Genomic DNA, 14,706 nt, shown 5'->3' with positions numbered 1-14,706 from the left:
TGGACTTGCCTAACATTGGACAAAGTAAACTTTATACATTTTGTTTTACTAGAATTTAAAAGTAAGTTATTAACATTAAACCAATGTACTATTTTTGAGAGAGCACTGTTTACCTCGTCGTAGTTCGACTGTTGTCGCTTCACTTTAAAAATAAGTGAAGTGTCATCAGCAAAAAGCACTATCTCATTATTATTATCCTTAACTAGATAAGGTAAGTCATTTATATAGATGAGAAAAAGAAATGGGCCTAATATAGATCCCTGTGGGACACCTAATTCTATTTTGGTTCCTTTGGACCTTTTACTATTAACCTCAACCCTTTGAGTCCTATTTTTAAGGTAAGAAGTCAAAAGGCTGAGAGCAGAGTCTTTAATTCCGTAGTGGCGCAATTTCCTGATCAATGTAGCATGCTCAACACAATCGAAGGCTTTGGAGAGATCGCAAAAAACACCTAAGGCATCCTGCGACTCCTCCCAAGCCTCAAAAATACTGCAAAGGAGTCCTATACCAGCATCCGTTGTGGATCGACCCTTAGTAAATCCGTATTGATTATCATGTAATAAATTATTAGAATTAAAATGTACTAGTAATTGTTTTAAAATAATTTTTTCAAATATTTTACTAAAGGTCGGTAGAATTGATATAGGCCTGAAATTCGTGGGATCCGATTTAGTTCCGGCTTTGAATAAAGGAACAATCTTGCTATGCTTCATTAAGTCAGGAAAAACACCATTTTTTATACAGTCATTGAAAATCATTGCTAAATGAGGAGCTACGATGTCAATTATTGATTTAATAATTTTTGTGGACATGCCCCAGAGATCAGCAGTATTTTTGATACTCAACAATTTAAAGGTATCAATAATATCTCTGGGGTTAATTTCTCTAAACTTAAAATTGACATCACATTCCTTTACATTGTCTCTGAGTAGCTTTTCGGCAGCTTCAGACGAAGAATTTAAATTTTTTGTCGTTGAGACCGGAATGTCAGCAAAAAACTTTTCAAAGACCGTCGCAACTTCTTGATCATTAGTAATCTTTTTATTTTCAAAGTATAGTTCAAAATCAGAGCTACGACAGGTGACATTTCCAGTCTCACCCGCTATTACCTGCCATGTTGTTTTGATTTTATTTTTAGAGTTTTTAATTTTATTTTTTATATATAGGGCTTTAGCAGCTTTACAAACTTTTCTGAAGGTTTTTGAGTAGTTTTTAACATATGCTTTAAATACTTCACTATTGTTAATACACCTTTCATCATATAAGTCATATAATCTTTTCCTACTTATTTTTATTCCTTTTGTTGCCCAATTAATAAATTTAGTTTTTTTATTACTGTTTCTAACCGTTTTAGAAGTAAATATTGAATTAAATTGAGTTCTTATCACCTTAAATAATTTATTAAAAGCTTCATCAGAGCTATGTGAGCTGTCCAATAAATGGATATTTGAATTTAATTTACTTCTAAATTGCTCAATACGTTTTGTGGTCACAGGAATAAACACAAGATTTTTCTTCGCATCACTGTCACATTTGATATTAAAAGAGGCTATTTGTCCACAGTGATCAGAACTTAGCTTATTAATTATTTCTTTTTTGTCTGGAATAAGATTAGTAAATATATTGTCAATACAAGTGGCTGTAGTCTCACAGACCCTTGTTGGTTCCTGAAACAAACTGTAAAGGTTATACGATTGAAATAAAGATGTGAATCTAACAGTAGTTGAGGTTAAATCTAATAAATTAATGTTAAAATCGCCACATATAATAAAAAATGAGTTCATGTGATCTAAACCAATGTTCAGATATACACATAATATCAATGTTAAATTCCTTCAAAAATAACTCAATTTCAAGTTCTTTACCTACCATACCTTGTAAATTCTGATGCACCAGATTAATTAAATTACAATTATTTTCACTTACTATATTTGAATCTATTAAATTGGTAGGATTTTGACTATTTAAAGGTAATTTATTTCTGCAAGAGATTTCCTCCATTGTCTTATTATCTAATTTAAAGAAATATTTGGAACATATTCCAATTCGTTCAAAATATGACTAATATTCTGCTCAATAAAAGCAGTAGTCGAGGAAGCCAAATACTTGGCTGATTTTATAAACAAAAAGTTAAATAGCAACTTGGCTATACGTCTTTTATAAAAATGAGATAAGAAGTACTTATCTCTTTTCATAGTAGATAATTTCAAATCTAAATTATTAATATCTACAACCTGACATTGTGTATGCGAGTCATTTAAAATAATACAATTATTATTTACAGCTGTATACATTAGGCTATTCAGCTGATACCTGGAAATGTTTTCTTTATTATATCTCTTTGGCAACATTTGAATGTAGGGAAAAGTAAACAATATGACTTTTGTAACATTTTTTATATTAAATAATTTGTCCAAATATTCAGTCATCTGTTTTTTGTTTAATTTTCCTCTCCTCCCAACTAAAAGTATTAATGTAGTATTCGGACAATATGTCATAGTTAAAGCCCTTTTTAAAATTTCAGTGTAAGAAGCTCCGGGCATACAAAAATTAGAAAAAGATTGTCCGATACACATTCTATTCAAATATACACCTAAATCCTTACCTAACTCGTCACTGACTAAAGTAATGTTTGTTGGGCATTCCGTATGTACCTTCTGGCTGGAGCATATATCTGCAATATTATTTAAAACGGAATGATCAGCTTTATCTGAGGAACCGTTGATTCTCAATAAAGAATAAACCCGCTCCTCATTGTAATGAGTCACTTCAAGCAGATCATTCATTGCTGATATATGCCCCTGCATTTCTTGCTGTGACAACTCATATTTCTTTTTCAAATTGTCTAAAGAGTCTAGAAGTATTGAAATCTCTGCTTGTAGGTTGCATACATCGGCCTCATAGCTACACTTAATTTGCTCTAAGTCAATTTTACAATTTAGCAAATTATTATTCAAAATTTGGTTTTCTTTAACAACCTTTGATAAATTATTTAAACATTTTTTATTTTTCAGTGACAGTTTACAATAATTCTTGATGCACTTTCTGATTCTAATATATTTCTTTAATTTTTTCCTACTATTCATTTCACACAGTGGCAATGAATCATCACCGGTTAAATCAACAGTAGAAATGTCAATGTTACATGATTTAGAGATAGAATGTGACTTACTTTTACTATGGATAAGTTCATCATACAAGATTTGTGTTTGGGTGGCACTTTGAACATGTATTTGTTCTTTAAGTTTTAAAATATAGTCCTCAGCATTATTCAATTTAATTTTCAAGTTAGCCGAGTTCTTGAGAGTGTCTTCATACTCCTCTCGGCATTGGTCGAAGCCATCAACGATGTCCTGTAGTTCCACGTTTTGCTTATGAATGTCCTCAAAGTCCAAGCTTAACTTGTTAAGTTCTAATTTTAAATCCTTATTCTTTTGTAAAACAGATAGCATTTCTTTTTCATTATCATCTCTCTCCCTTAACAGCATTTGGCACTGGTCCTTATATTGTTTTAGTTCAGTGAGGGCCACACGAAGTTGCTCCTCAGTACGGCGGGCCACGGCTGAGCGAGTCATCATTTTGCTGTCCATTCCCAAGCATTGAAATTAGTTTTATAATATATTAGGCTAAACTGGGCTTGATTATTAGAATTAATTACTTATAAGTCACCTTTTACTATATAAGCTAAAGCCAGCCTCAATATTTCAGTGTATTTTATGTACAGTTACTATGAAAATGGAAAGGATAAGCAAAGTGATAAGGAATGAATAGAATTGAGATTAAGACTATTGAAAATAAACAAGAAACAAACAAGGAGACCAAGAACAAAGTGTGGAAGACAGTATAAACAGATTGAATAGTAATTATTAAATCTGAATAACTGTACAACTCAATATTTAATAACTTAATTTTTGAGTATTTTTGAGGATGACTCTTTGCTTGTTTAATGTGTGTGAAGTATTCGAGTTTAGTGTATGTCTGGGCTTGTTGTTTTTATCTTCAACTTCGCTTCCACTACTCGTCAAGCCAAGAGAGAAGTAAACTTTGCCAAGTGTGTTTTGGACGTAGCTCACAGGGGTGAGCGATGTGGAGTTGATTTTTTATTGTTGTAATTGTAAAAGATGACTTCTAAATATGAAAATTAAAAGCAATACTCCCCGGGTTTACGCAGTCTTCGGGAATAGATCCAGCTCCAATTTGAATTCGTCCAGTCGTTGACAGTTGGCACTTGGCTTGAACTTTGGTTTGTAAAAAACTTATGTTTTACACAAACACTGCTAAGGGTGAAGAGTTACAACAGTTTCTAACACTTTGCTTTTCGTTTGTAATAATTTTCAACGTAGAATATAGCTTAAAACTTAATATAATTAAATAAAATAGTTGGGAGGTTACAATTTTACGTGCAGTTACAAATGTTGCTAGCACAAAAAAAAAAAAAAAAAAAATGTTATCATAACATGTATAACGAAAAAAGTTTAATCTCATCAACACGAGCCAGATTTTCCGCCCAGTTTATTATTTGACCTAGTTCCCGAGCGGGGAGAGCGGGGCCACTTGATCCGCCGCAGCGGTTACTGCGGGTTGTCATGTAACCACTGCGGGTTGCCGACGCAACCTTCGACGTGACGATCACGTGGGTCTTCCGAGAGAAATTACATAATATAGGATCTTATTAGGAATAATAATTAAAAAAATAAATATTATAATTTATAAGTTACTAGCTGTTGCCCGCGACTTCGTCCGCGTCAGCAAAATGTGATAACAAAGATAATAAAAAAGAGAAAAAAAATCCCCTTTTTAAGGTTCATTTATAAAAAAAGTGAATTAATATATCCTCCTCCTTTTCGGAAGTCGGTTAAAAAGTAGCCTAAGTTATTCCTTACTACATCAGCTATGGGCCAAAAAAAGTCCCGTCAAAATCGCTCCAGCCATTTCAGAGATTAGCCGGAACAAACAGACAGACAGACAAAAATTGTAAAAAATGTTGTTTTGTTGTCTGTACCCTATAAACATTCATATGCATTTAGTAAAAAACGGTTCTTTCAATATTACAAACAGACACTCCAATTTTATTTATATGTATAGATAACACATCTATCTAAGTCATTACTCATTATGTAGAGCTACTTGTCTTTGGGAACATAAGCAACGGTGAAAAAAAACTTAACATAAAAAATTGCATTACTTACTTTTCCGCTGCACATTATAATGTGTTATTCTACGAATAATAATAAAATCGGCCAAGTGCGAGTCGGACTCACGCACGAATGGTTCCGTACCGTTATTGAGCGAAAGTTGGCAAAAATTGTTTTTTGTATGGAATCCCCCCTTTTATAATGTATAAATATTTTTTATAAATTATTAAGAACAAATATAATTAAGAATTTTATGAGTACTTATTTCAATTGCCTACCTGCTACCATTATTGATTACGAGCAAAAAAAGACCAAAAAATTACGTTAGTTGTATGGGAGCCCCCTTTAAATACATATATTATGTTTTATTTTGTTTGTTGTTGTAGCGGCAACCAAAACACAAAATCTGTAAAAATTTCAGAAGTCTAGCTATAGCGGTTCTTGAGTTACAGCCAGGAGACGACGGACAGACATCAAAGCCTCAGTAATAGGATTCCGTTTTTACCCTTTGGGTACGGACTACGGACCCATAAAAACTAAGGAAGCATAACTCCCATGATACTTCAATCGTTTTGAATTTGGTTCCATTTCGCACACTAAAATATGGCAATAGCAACGAAACACTAGCACTCTTTCATACATAGGTTATGCATGTATTCGGTACTTATTTTGTAGACTGGTGGAACATATATTATACTATATAATATGTATGTGATCGAAGGGCGGAACAAATTTTTTGACACAATAACTCTTCCTTTTTTTGTTATTCTCTTCCTTTGTTTGTTTTTTATTGAAAATATCCAGATTATGCTTTTTAACAACATATACGAAAACTGGGCAATTCTGAGAATATTACATACAAACGCGTCGAATTGATAACTTCCTTTTTTTGAAGTCGGTTAAAAATAGAGCACCTTATGCCCAAAGCTTCCAAGTACACATTTTATCATCAAGTCGATTTGAGCTATTTTTAACCCCCGACAAAAAAGAGGGGTGTTATAAGTTTGACGGGTCTGTCTGTCTGTCTGTCTGTCTGGCTGTCTGTTTGTCTGTGTGTGTATCTGTCCGTGGCATCGTAGCATCCAAACGGGTTGACCGATTTTGATCTTGTTTTTTTTTGTTTGAAAGCTGACATGATCGAGAGTGTTCTTAGCTATAATTCATCATCATCAGCCTGCTCAGTGCTGGACAATCAGGGTTTATCTGGTTCATGAAAGGCCGTTAGCAACTTGTAGTCGTTTGATGGGTTTTATATTTCATTCTAGTTCGTGACATTTGTGAATATACAATATACGTATACACATAATAATGGAAAGTTGACCTGGTGCTGCAGCATCACCTGGTAATCAATGGGATATCCAATTCCTCGCCAACTTGGCGAGGAATTGGATATCCCATTCATCGAGCAGATGTTTCGTGTTTGGGCTCATTTTAATTGCGACAACCAGTAAGAAGTAGATAAAGTATAAACAGTAAATATTTACATGCTGCTGCTGCAGCATCACCTGGATTCTATAGGAACCGAGCTTCGTATGAACCCAAAGTGGAGGTTTCATGTTTGGGCTCATACTAACGGCCTCATTGAAAAGGACATTGATAGACGGTAATCATGAGAATATGATTCTGTTGATAGGAATTATTCTGCACTAATAACCAACACAAGTTTAAAAAGTATGAAATAAAATTAAATTAAGGAATTTAAAAAAACCCCCGCCAAAACAACTTTAAAAAGTAATGAAATAATATTTACGGCCTTTAAGTTCAAATAATTCCTAACTTGTGTAAAGTAATATTTTAGTCCATAATTGTTGTCAAGGTGTGTCGGGGGACCGCTAATGTAGATGTTAGATTTCACATAACAAGTTTAAGGATCAATTCACAACGATCTGAATCGAGATAGGTAACCAGCGACTTGGCGGTTGTAGGTTGTAGTTTACTTGGCGGTCCCCCGACACTGCACCGTGACAACTGACAACAATTATGAACTAAAATATTACTTTACACAAGTTAGGAATTATTTGAACTTAAAGGCAGTAAATATTATTTCATTACTTTTTAAAGTTGTTTTGGCGGGGTTTTTTTTAAATTCCTTAATTTAATTACTTATTCATCAAGGAGTACAACTACTTATTGATTGTCCAATAAAATTAGGGCAAAGTGCAAACTATCCCATCGTTGTCAGTCAGCCTTTTGCTGGCACCATAGATTTAGGCTAGTACTATGAGTGCCAAAAAATGACTTTCTGAACTCTTAAAGTGCCAATAATTTAATTTATCGTCAAACCAAAAGGATAAAATACCAAATTTTAATAACAATGGCATCCCAATTTGGCGATAAACTCAACTCGCGACTCGCACGCGACAAATCGTGAGAACCGTCCCTCTGACGGCTTAGCTCACATTTGTTTGTACGCAAATGCGCACGTGGCCCAAGGGGAGACCTTGTCATACATACAATTACAATCCTACTGCTGCAAACACCACCTTATGCCAATCAAAATAAGGGTGGGGGAGGATTTAAAAAATGATATATCTAGAAAATACTGTGGACTCTTTGGTTGAAAATTAAATAGTATTGTTCGGGGCCCTCATTAATGCAATATTGAGCTCTCAGAGAGGAGGGAAGGAGGGTGGGGGTGTATTGTGCGCAGAATTTGTTCAGATGCGTATCACATGTTCTATAATGTCAGCAAATTAACTGGACCGTGCACAAATCATGGACCGTTAGTGATGCGACTTTGGAAATTGGAATTGACACTTGACAGTTTTATACACCGAATTAAACCTAGGAGGATAATATTATGTAAGCACTTTGAGTTTGAAAAATGTACGATTTTATCACGAGCGATAGCCAAATTCGCAACTAATTTACTAGCATAATCTTGACATCAATAATTACTTTTAAACATACTTCCAACTACACATTAACAAGCAAAAATGAATTCGAGCCGAAAAAAAACGTATAATGTGTACAGTGAACAAATATTTTTTGACGTGGCAGTTGCAACATTTTCATCGGGGAAACAGTTTTTATCGTTTTGCATTCATAATTACTGCGAACTACATTCAATCGAATCACCGCCTTTTTGAGGGCGCGTCTACAAATTGAGTAATTTTTGACGATTTTTGGACCTGTTCCCCACATTAGTAAGATATTAAATTGTATATTTTGATATTATTGTTGAATTTCAACATTTTTTTTTTTTTTTTTATTATACTTTTTGCACACATCAAGGTACAGAGGCGGGCTTAATGCCTTTAGGCATTTTCTTCCAGCCAACCTTTGGGTGAAGACGATAGAGACGAGATGTGGTAGATGCAAAGTACATCTATAATTTTATCAACATTAATAAATACATACTATAATAATTACTATTACATACTATACGGATACTATAGTTCAAATAAACTAATAAATAAATAATAATATATATATTTTATATACACAATAAATATCATATTTTATATAATATATATATATACTAATAATATATTAATTAAAAGCAACTTAATTTATTCTGTTCTTAATCTGCCTGAGACTTAATCAAAAATAATTCACGAACTCTGCGCTTGAATACCTTTTTTGACTTAGCCAATCTCACTTCCACTGGCAGTGCGTTCCAGAGGAGGATAACTTGGATATGAAAGGAGGAATGGACGAGTGATGTTTTATGGGGTGGACAAAGAAGGAGCATGTTATTTGTGGACCGGAGATTTTTGTCATGATTGCTACATCTAAATTTAAAATGAGCAGCCAGATAGTCAGGTGCAGAGGGAGAGTGGAGCAGGGAAAAGAGGGTACACAATGCCCGTAGCGATCGTCGTTCACGTATCGGCAGCCACTGCAACTTGGCACGGAAAGGGGAGATGTGGTCGTACTTACGGAGGCCAAAAATAAATCTAATAGAGTTATTGAGAAGCCGGTCGAGTTTGTTGAGGAGCTCCGAATTAAGGTCGAAGTAGCAAGTATCACAATAATCCAGTACTGGGAGTATAAGAGTTTGTACTAGTAAAATTTTTATACTGGATGGCAAGAAATATTTCATGCGATAGAGAGACCGCAGGCAATTAGTGACACTTTTACTAACGTGAGACACCTGAGTACGCCAATCGAGATTAGCATCAATATACAAACCGAGATTCTTAACACTAGGGCTGAAAGGAATAACGTTTCCGTCGAAAATTACAGATGGGAGAGTTCTAGTGTCGACTTTTCTCAGTAGTCTCGGGATTCCTATCAAAATCGCTTGACACTTAGCGGCATTCACAGACAACCCAAACTTGGTGGACCATGTGTTGATAGCATTCAGATCTCGGTTTATATTATCGATAGCATTTGGTAGGTTCTCTACTGTTTCCTGACCGTAAACCTGCAAGTCATCAGCGTACAGATGATGCGCACTGCGAATTACAAAGGAGACGAAATTAATAAATAATGAAAATAAAAGGGGTGGGAGGACGCCGCCTTGTGGGACACCAGCCTCGAGAGTCCGCCAATCAGAAAAAGACTGATCTACTCGAACACGCTGCTGACGTCCCCGAAGATAAGAACGAAACCATTTTAGCGCTTCGGGCGAGATCATAATATGAGAGAGGATTGCTAGAAGAATGTCGTGATTAACATTGTTAAAGGCGTTTGAAAAGTCAATCAGCACTAAGACAGTAATTTTAGAATCCTCCATACCGGTTCTTATATCATTTGTAATTTTCAAAAGAGCTGTAGTGGTACTGTGTCCCGGTCTGAATCCTGACTGTAGTGTAGAGAGAAAGTTATATTTGAACACAAACCGGGATAACTGCTTGTTAACACACGCCTCGATCACTTTTGAAAGGAAGGGGAGGATGGAAATTGGTCTGAAATGAGAGGGTTGAGTAGGATTTTGTACTTTCGGTAAAGGCCGGACGTAAGCCTTACGCCATAAGTTGGGAAATGTGGAGGACTCAAATGAGAAGTTAATTATATGAGTGATGGCAGGGAGAAGATATTCAAGGATGGGAGTGATCATTTGGCGGCTAATGTCATCACAACCCACGGCTCTGGAACTTAAGGACTTAATAACTGCTTTAACCTCGCCTGTAGTAACTGGTGTTAACTGAAAATTATCTATATTTGCTCGTGGTAATCCGATTAAATAGTCTATTGTTTCAGATTTAGTGAGTGTGTCCATGATAGGAGAAGTAGCGAAGTGGGTATTAATGTCATCCAGACTAACCGTGCATGGCAACTCCAGATGACACGATTTCCCGAAGCCTATGGTACCAAGAAATTTCCAAAGGTTAGCACCTGAAGAAGAATAATTAATTATTTTACTGGAGATGTGTCGGCGTTTTGCGTTGCGCACCATCTGATTACACTTATTCCTCGCCTCCTTAAACTTTTCCCACTTAATGTCGGATCGGTCGGCCCTGTATTTGCGAAAAGCGCGATCACGTCGTCTCATTGCCTCCTTTATCTCAGACGACATCCAGGGTGCCGGGGGATGTTTTATTTTAATTCGTTTGACTGGTGCATGAACATCATAAAGGGCTAGAATTGAATTATTAAAGACCTGCACTTTATCATTAATGTTGGTGGTGGCTAGAAGTTGATCCCAGTTGATTAAAGCTGCGTCCGACTTAAGTTGACTAATGTCCATGCGTGAGAAGCTGCGCGCAAATATTATTTTAGATTCTTTCTTAAGAGGCTTCATGACATACCTAAGAAAGAGTAGATCATGAAGCGAGAAGGCCGGCGCGGGATACTGACCATGCGAGTGAACTAGGAGTGGATTCGAAGTTAATATTAAGTCTAGCCAAGTGTCTTCTCCGTTAACATTATGATGTGTAGCTTGAAGAGCCAAATTATGTAAGCTAGTTGATTTTAAGATGTGCAGTAGTTTACTTGAACGGTGGGAGTTGATGTCCAAGAGGTTGGTATTAAAGTCACCCATAATGATATGATGATTATACTCAGTTCCTAAAGACTCCAGCACTGTTTCAATCTGAGTAAAATAGTCAATTGAAGGTGGACAATATACCACACCAAGAGCTAGCTTCATACCCTTAACAGAGACCTCAAGAAAAAGAAATTCAGCAGTTGCTGAATGATGTGGAGGGGAACTAGCTATTATTTTATAAGGCAGATCACTCCGTAAGTAAATAGCCACACCACCCCCACGTCTGTCAATACGATCATTTCGTATTAAGATATACCCGGGCAAACTGTAATAAGTGGAAGAGAGATTAGGTTTTAACCAGGTCTCCGAAATTAAGAGCGCATGAATGTTGATATCTGAGAATGTGTCTAGGATGTCATTAAAGTGACTAGGTACACTTTGTGCGTTTATGTGACACACATTAAATAATTTGTTGTTCTGTGGATTAAATTTTTCTCGCAGTAGTTCTCCTAGAGTGTTATCATTTGTAGAACCCCAACTATCATCTGCAGACAAATTAATTGATGTATCATTTGCAGAATGAAATGAATCATTACCCGAAATCGACATTATATAGTTGCTTTAAATATAATAAATATATATACAACAAATTTAATAATATAATGGTAAATAAATATTAATTATAACAGTAATAAAATATTATGTGTCGTTCAACTACTTTACTCCTTAGCTCTGTCATCACTCATCACCACCCGCCAACTGACTTTCTAAAATATGTTATAAAAACATCCTTCATTATAATATTATATAGGTACTATACAATATGAAAAAAAAAAAATTAAACACTAAAAAAAGAGGTGCACAAATCCAGCAACAAATTGAATATGGTGTGAGTATACATTACACTTACACCTTTATAATAATATAAAACCCTTATTTAAATTACTAATTTTAAATAATAAAACTAACATTATCAGATTTAGCAGAAACAAAGTACAATCAAAATGAAAAAGACAAAACAACGTGCAAATTGTAACACAGTACAATTATTTACAGGGAGAAAAAAAAAAAGTGTCATGTCAATTGTCATCGTGACAGCTGATGTATGTTTGCTGAAATCGGGTTATTGTACATTTTTGAGAATAATTACCCTAGAAATATACTAATGATATAAGTACAATTAAATTGGTGACAAAATGATGAAAAGGAAAATCAAAAAGTCTTACAGAAGGAAGTTTGCACAAATCCACACTAAACACCAACATACACATTAAGACGTTATAAGAAATTTTTACTTGGCATTAGTATTTGTTACTGATGGTTCTGCCTTTTGGTACCTCTTCAAAAGCGGCTGCAGCTCTTCTATTGTCGTAACCTTGTGTCTTTGGCCATCGGAGCTCTTAATAACTACGACACCATCCTGCGACCAACACGCCCTCATACCAAAGTGCAACCTCGCCTTGCTGAAAACCTCCTGGCGAGCCTTAGTTAAAAACTCTCGTAGTGAATAGGGAGTATTCTTGAGCTTAGTTTTGGCTCTGAAGATGGAGGTCTTGACTTCAATAGAAGAAAATTTAACCAGTATAGGCCGGCTTTTATTTTGACTGTCTGGGGCCGAAGGTCTGCCAAGTCGGTAACACGCCTTAATAGAATTTGCGGTTATGTCGTTCAAAGCAAGTTTTTGATGCACTATGTTCAGAAATGAGGTTAGACAATTTTCCCCGCTTTGCTCAGGAACACCGGTGACAATCAGGAACTTTCTGCGAGACCTCGTCTCCATGACATCAATGGCATTAGAGCACTCTGCTATCTGCCTTCTCAATAAGCTGAGCATAGAAAATGTGAGCTCACGAAATGTCCGAAACTCCTCAGCGACTTTTGCAACAGTGTCCTTAGCGGCTCCGTATTGCAGTTGTGCCTGAAGTTCTTCCATTTTCTTCATAACGCATTCCTCCAAGTTTTGCTGAGCCTTTTGTATGTTGTCTAGTTGTGACATTTTAGCTTGAGTGCTGTGTATTATATAGTGTAGAAATATTTTTGTTGAACTATCAGCTGATGGGTGGTGTCTTCTTTATTTGCTTAATTGGTCACATAGAGCTTTGCCAATTTCAGAAGCCACAATAACAGTATGTATTGAACTTAAATTGATAATAACTAAAGCAAATTATTTATTAAAACTATTTAATTTTATTAATTTAAATGTAGAGACATGTATTAAATTTTTTAACACCTACCCGAAAAAAAAAAAAAAAACATTTGTATGTTGGATTTGCACATTATGTACAGTTTATAAAAAAAACACGCAAATAATGCTCCAAAAATGCGTTAAAAATAATAATTATTAATTTGTGAACAAACTTTGAAAATTACTTTGCCAGATCAAATCATATCACAATCTACACACACAAATATTATCCTGGTAAAAAAATCGTGGCATAGCTACGATAGACTCCGCGTTCACATCAAAATGTATACGTATTTAATTAAAATTGTCTACACTTGATAATGGGAACACTTCTTCATTACATGTCAAACAACTAGCGAAAAAAATATTATAATTAAAAAGTTATTAGTATGGAAGCCGCCTTACGCCGCGGGAGAGGACAGATGGCGCCTTATCGATCCGCCCGCGCGCTGCACAGACTAACACCGTGTTATCGCGAACACGACTACCATTCAATACACAATAATAATTATACAAACTATGCAAGTACATATTTGAAAAAAAAAACTATGCATGTCGGGAATCGGGACTACTAATACGAGTTTTTATTTGCAATACCCCACACGACACCGTTAAAAATATTTTTTACTTCTTTATCTAATTATTATATAACGACTATTTTAGAAGTTATGACAAAAGTGATGAGTTGATGACTGATGAACATCCATAGTATGTACGCAATAAACAGTAGACCGCCAGAATCAGCGCCAGGTGTATGAACTATGAACACAATACAGTATGGTGGAAATATGTTTGGGACTTGGGAGCCTCATAGGAAGGTCTTCCGACGAGCCAAAGCTCACTATTGGGCTGCGGTGAGCGGTCACATGATTTCATGGGGCGCTAGTTCGCCCAGCACTGCGTTATTACTTATTTCAGATAATTTGTAGCGGCAAAATGATGCAACATTGCACGCAGGTAAAACTACTCAAAACTAGTATTAATCAAATTTTGTTTCAACGACACGCCCACGGCCCAACTAATCTACTGTGTGATATTCCACTGTGCCACAGCACTAGCACTCTCTCTGTACGCACTACACTGTATCAGTGAATGAGTGACGTACGTGGTATTGTTAGCTGTTACGGTTCACAATCGTAATACGCGGTGTATTGACCTAATCATTGATAACACGTTCACTTTGTTTATCAGTAGTATCATCGGCTCACGAGCCACGCTATTTATCTGATTTATTCTACTAATTAGATGACGCCCGCAACTCTGTTGCGACAAAATTGGTTTGTCGCGCGGGAACCGTACATTTTTCGGTTAAAAGCTATCCTGTGTCCTTCACACCTGTGCTTCCATCGGTGCAGCAGTTTCGGCGTGAAGAACAGAGTATAGACAGACAGACAGCGAGACGGACGTCTGAAACAGTTTCACTTTTATAATATTATCTAGTATGTATGGAAATATGGACGTATTTCCATTGTAGTTCTTTATCATCGAAGGTCCGAACTCCGAAGGCTAGT

The 14,706-nt window shown here is 35.7% G+C and overlaps 1 protein-coding gene across 1 annotated transcript in view; it reads right to left on the bottom strand.

Moving 5' to 3' along the window:
* LOC121729124 (zinc finger protein jing homolog) overlaps positions 1 to 14,706 on the bottom strand; it is a 200,233-nt gene that overhangs the window by 134,792 nt on the left and 50,735 nt on the right. The gene's annotated exons all lie outside the window — the stretch shown is intronic.

The sequence above is a fragment of the Aricia agestis genome, chromosome 7 (assembly GCF_905147365.1).
Source record: "Aricia agestis chromosome 7, ilAriAges1.1, whole genome shotgun sequence".
Taxonomy (NCBI): domain Eukaryota; kingdom Metazoa; phylum Arthropoda; class Insecta; order Lepidoptera; family Lycaenidae; genus Aricia; species Aricia agestis.
This window is presented reverse-complemented; position numbering and strand designations above follow the sequence as displayed.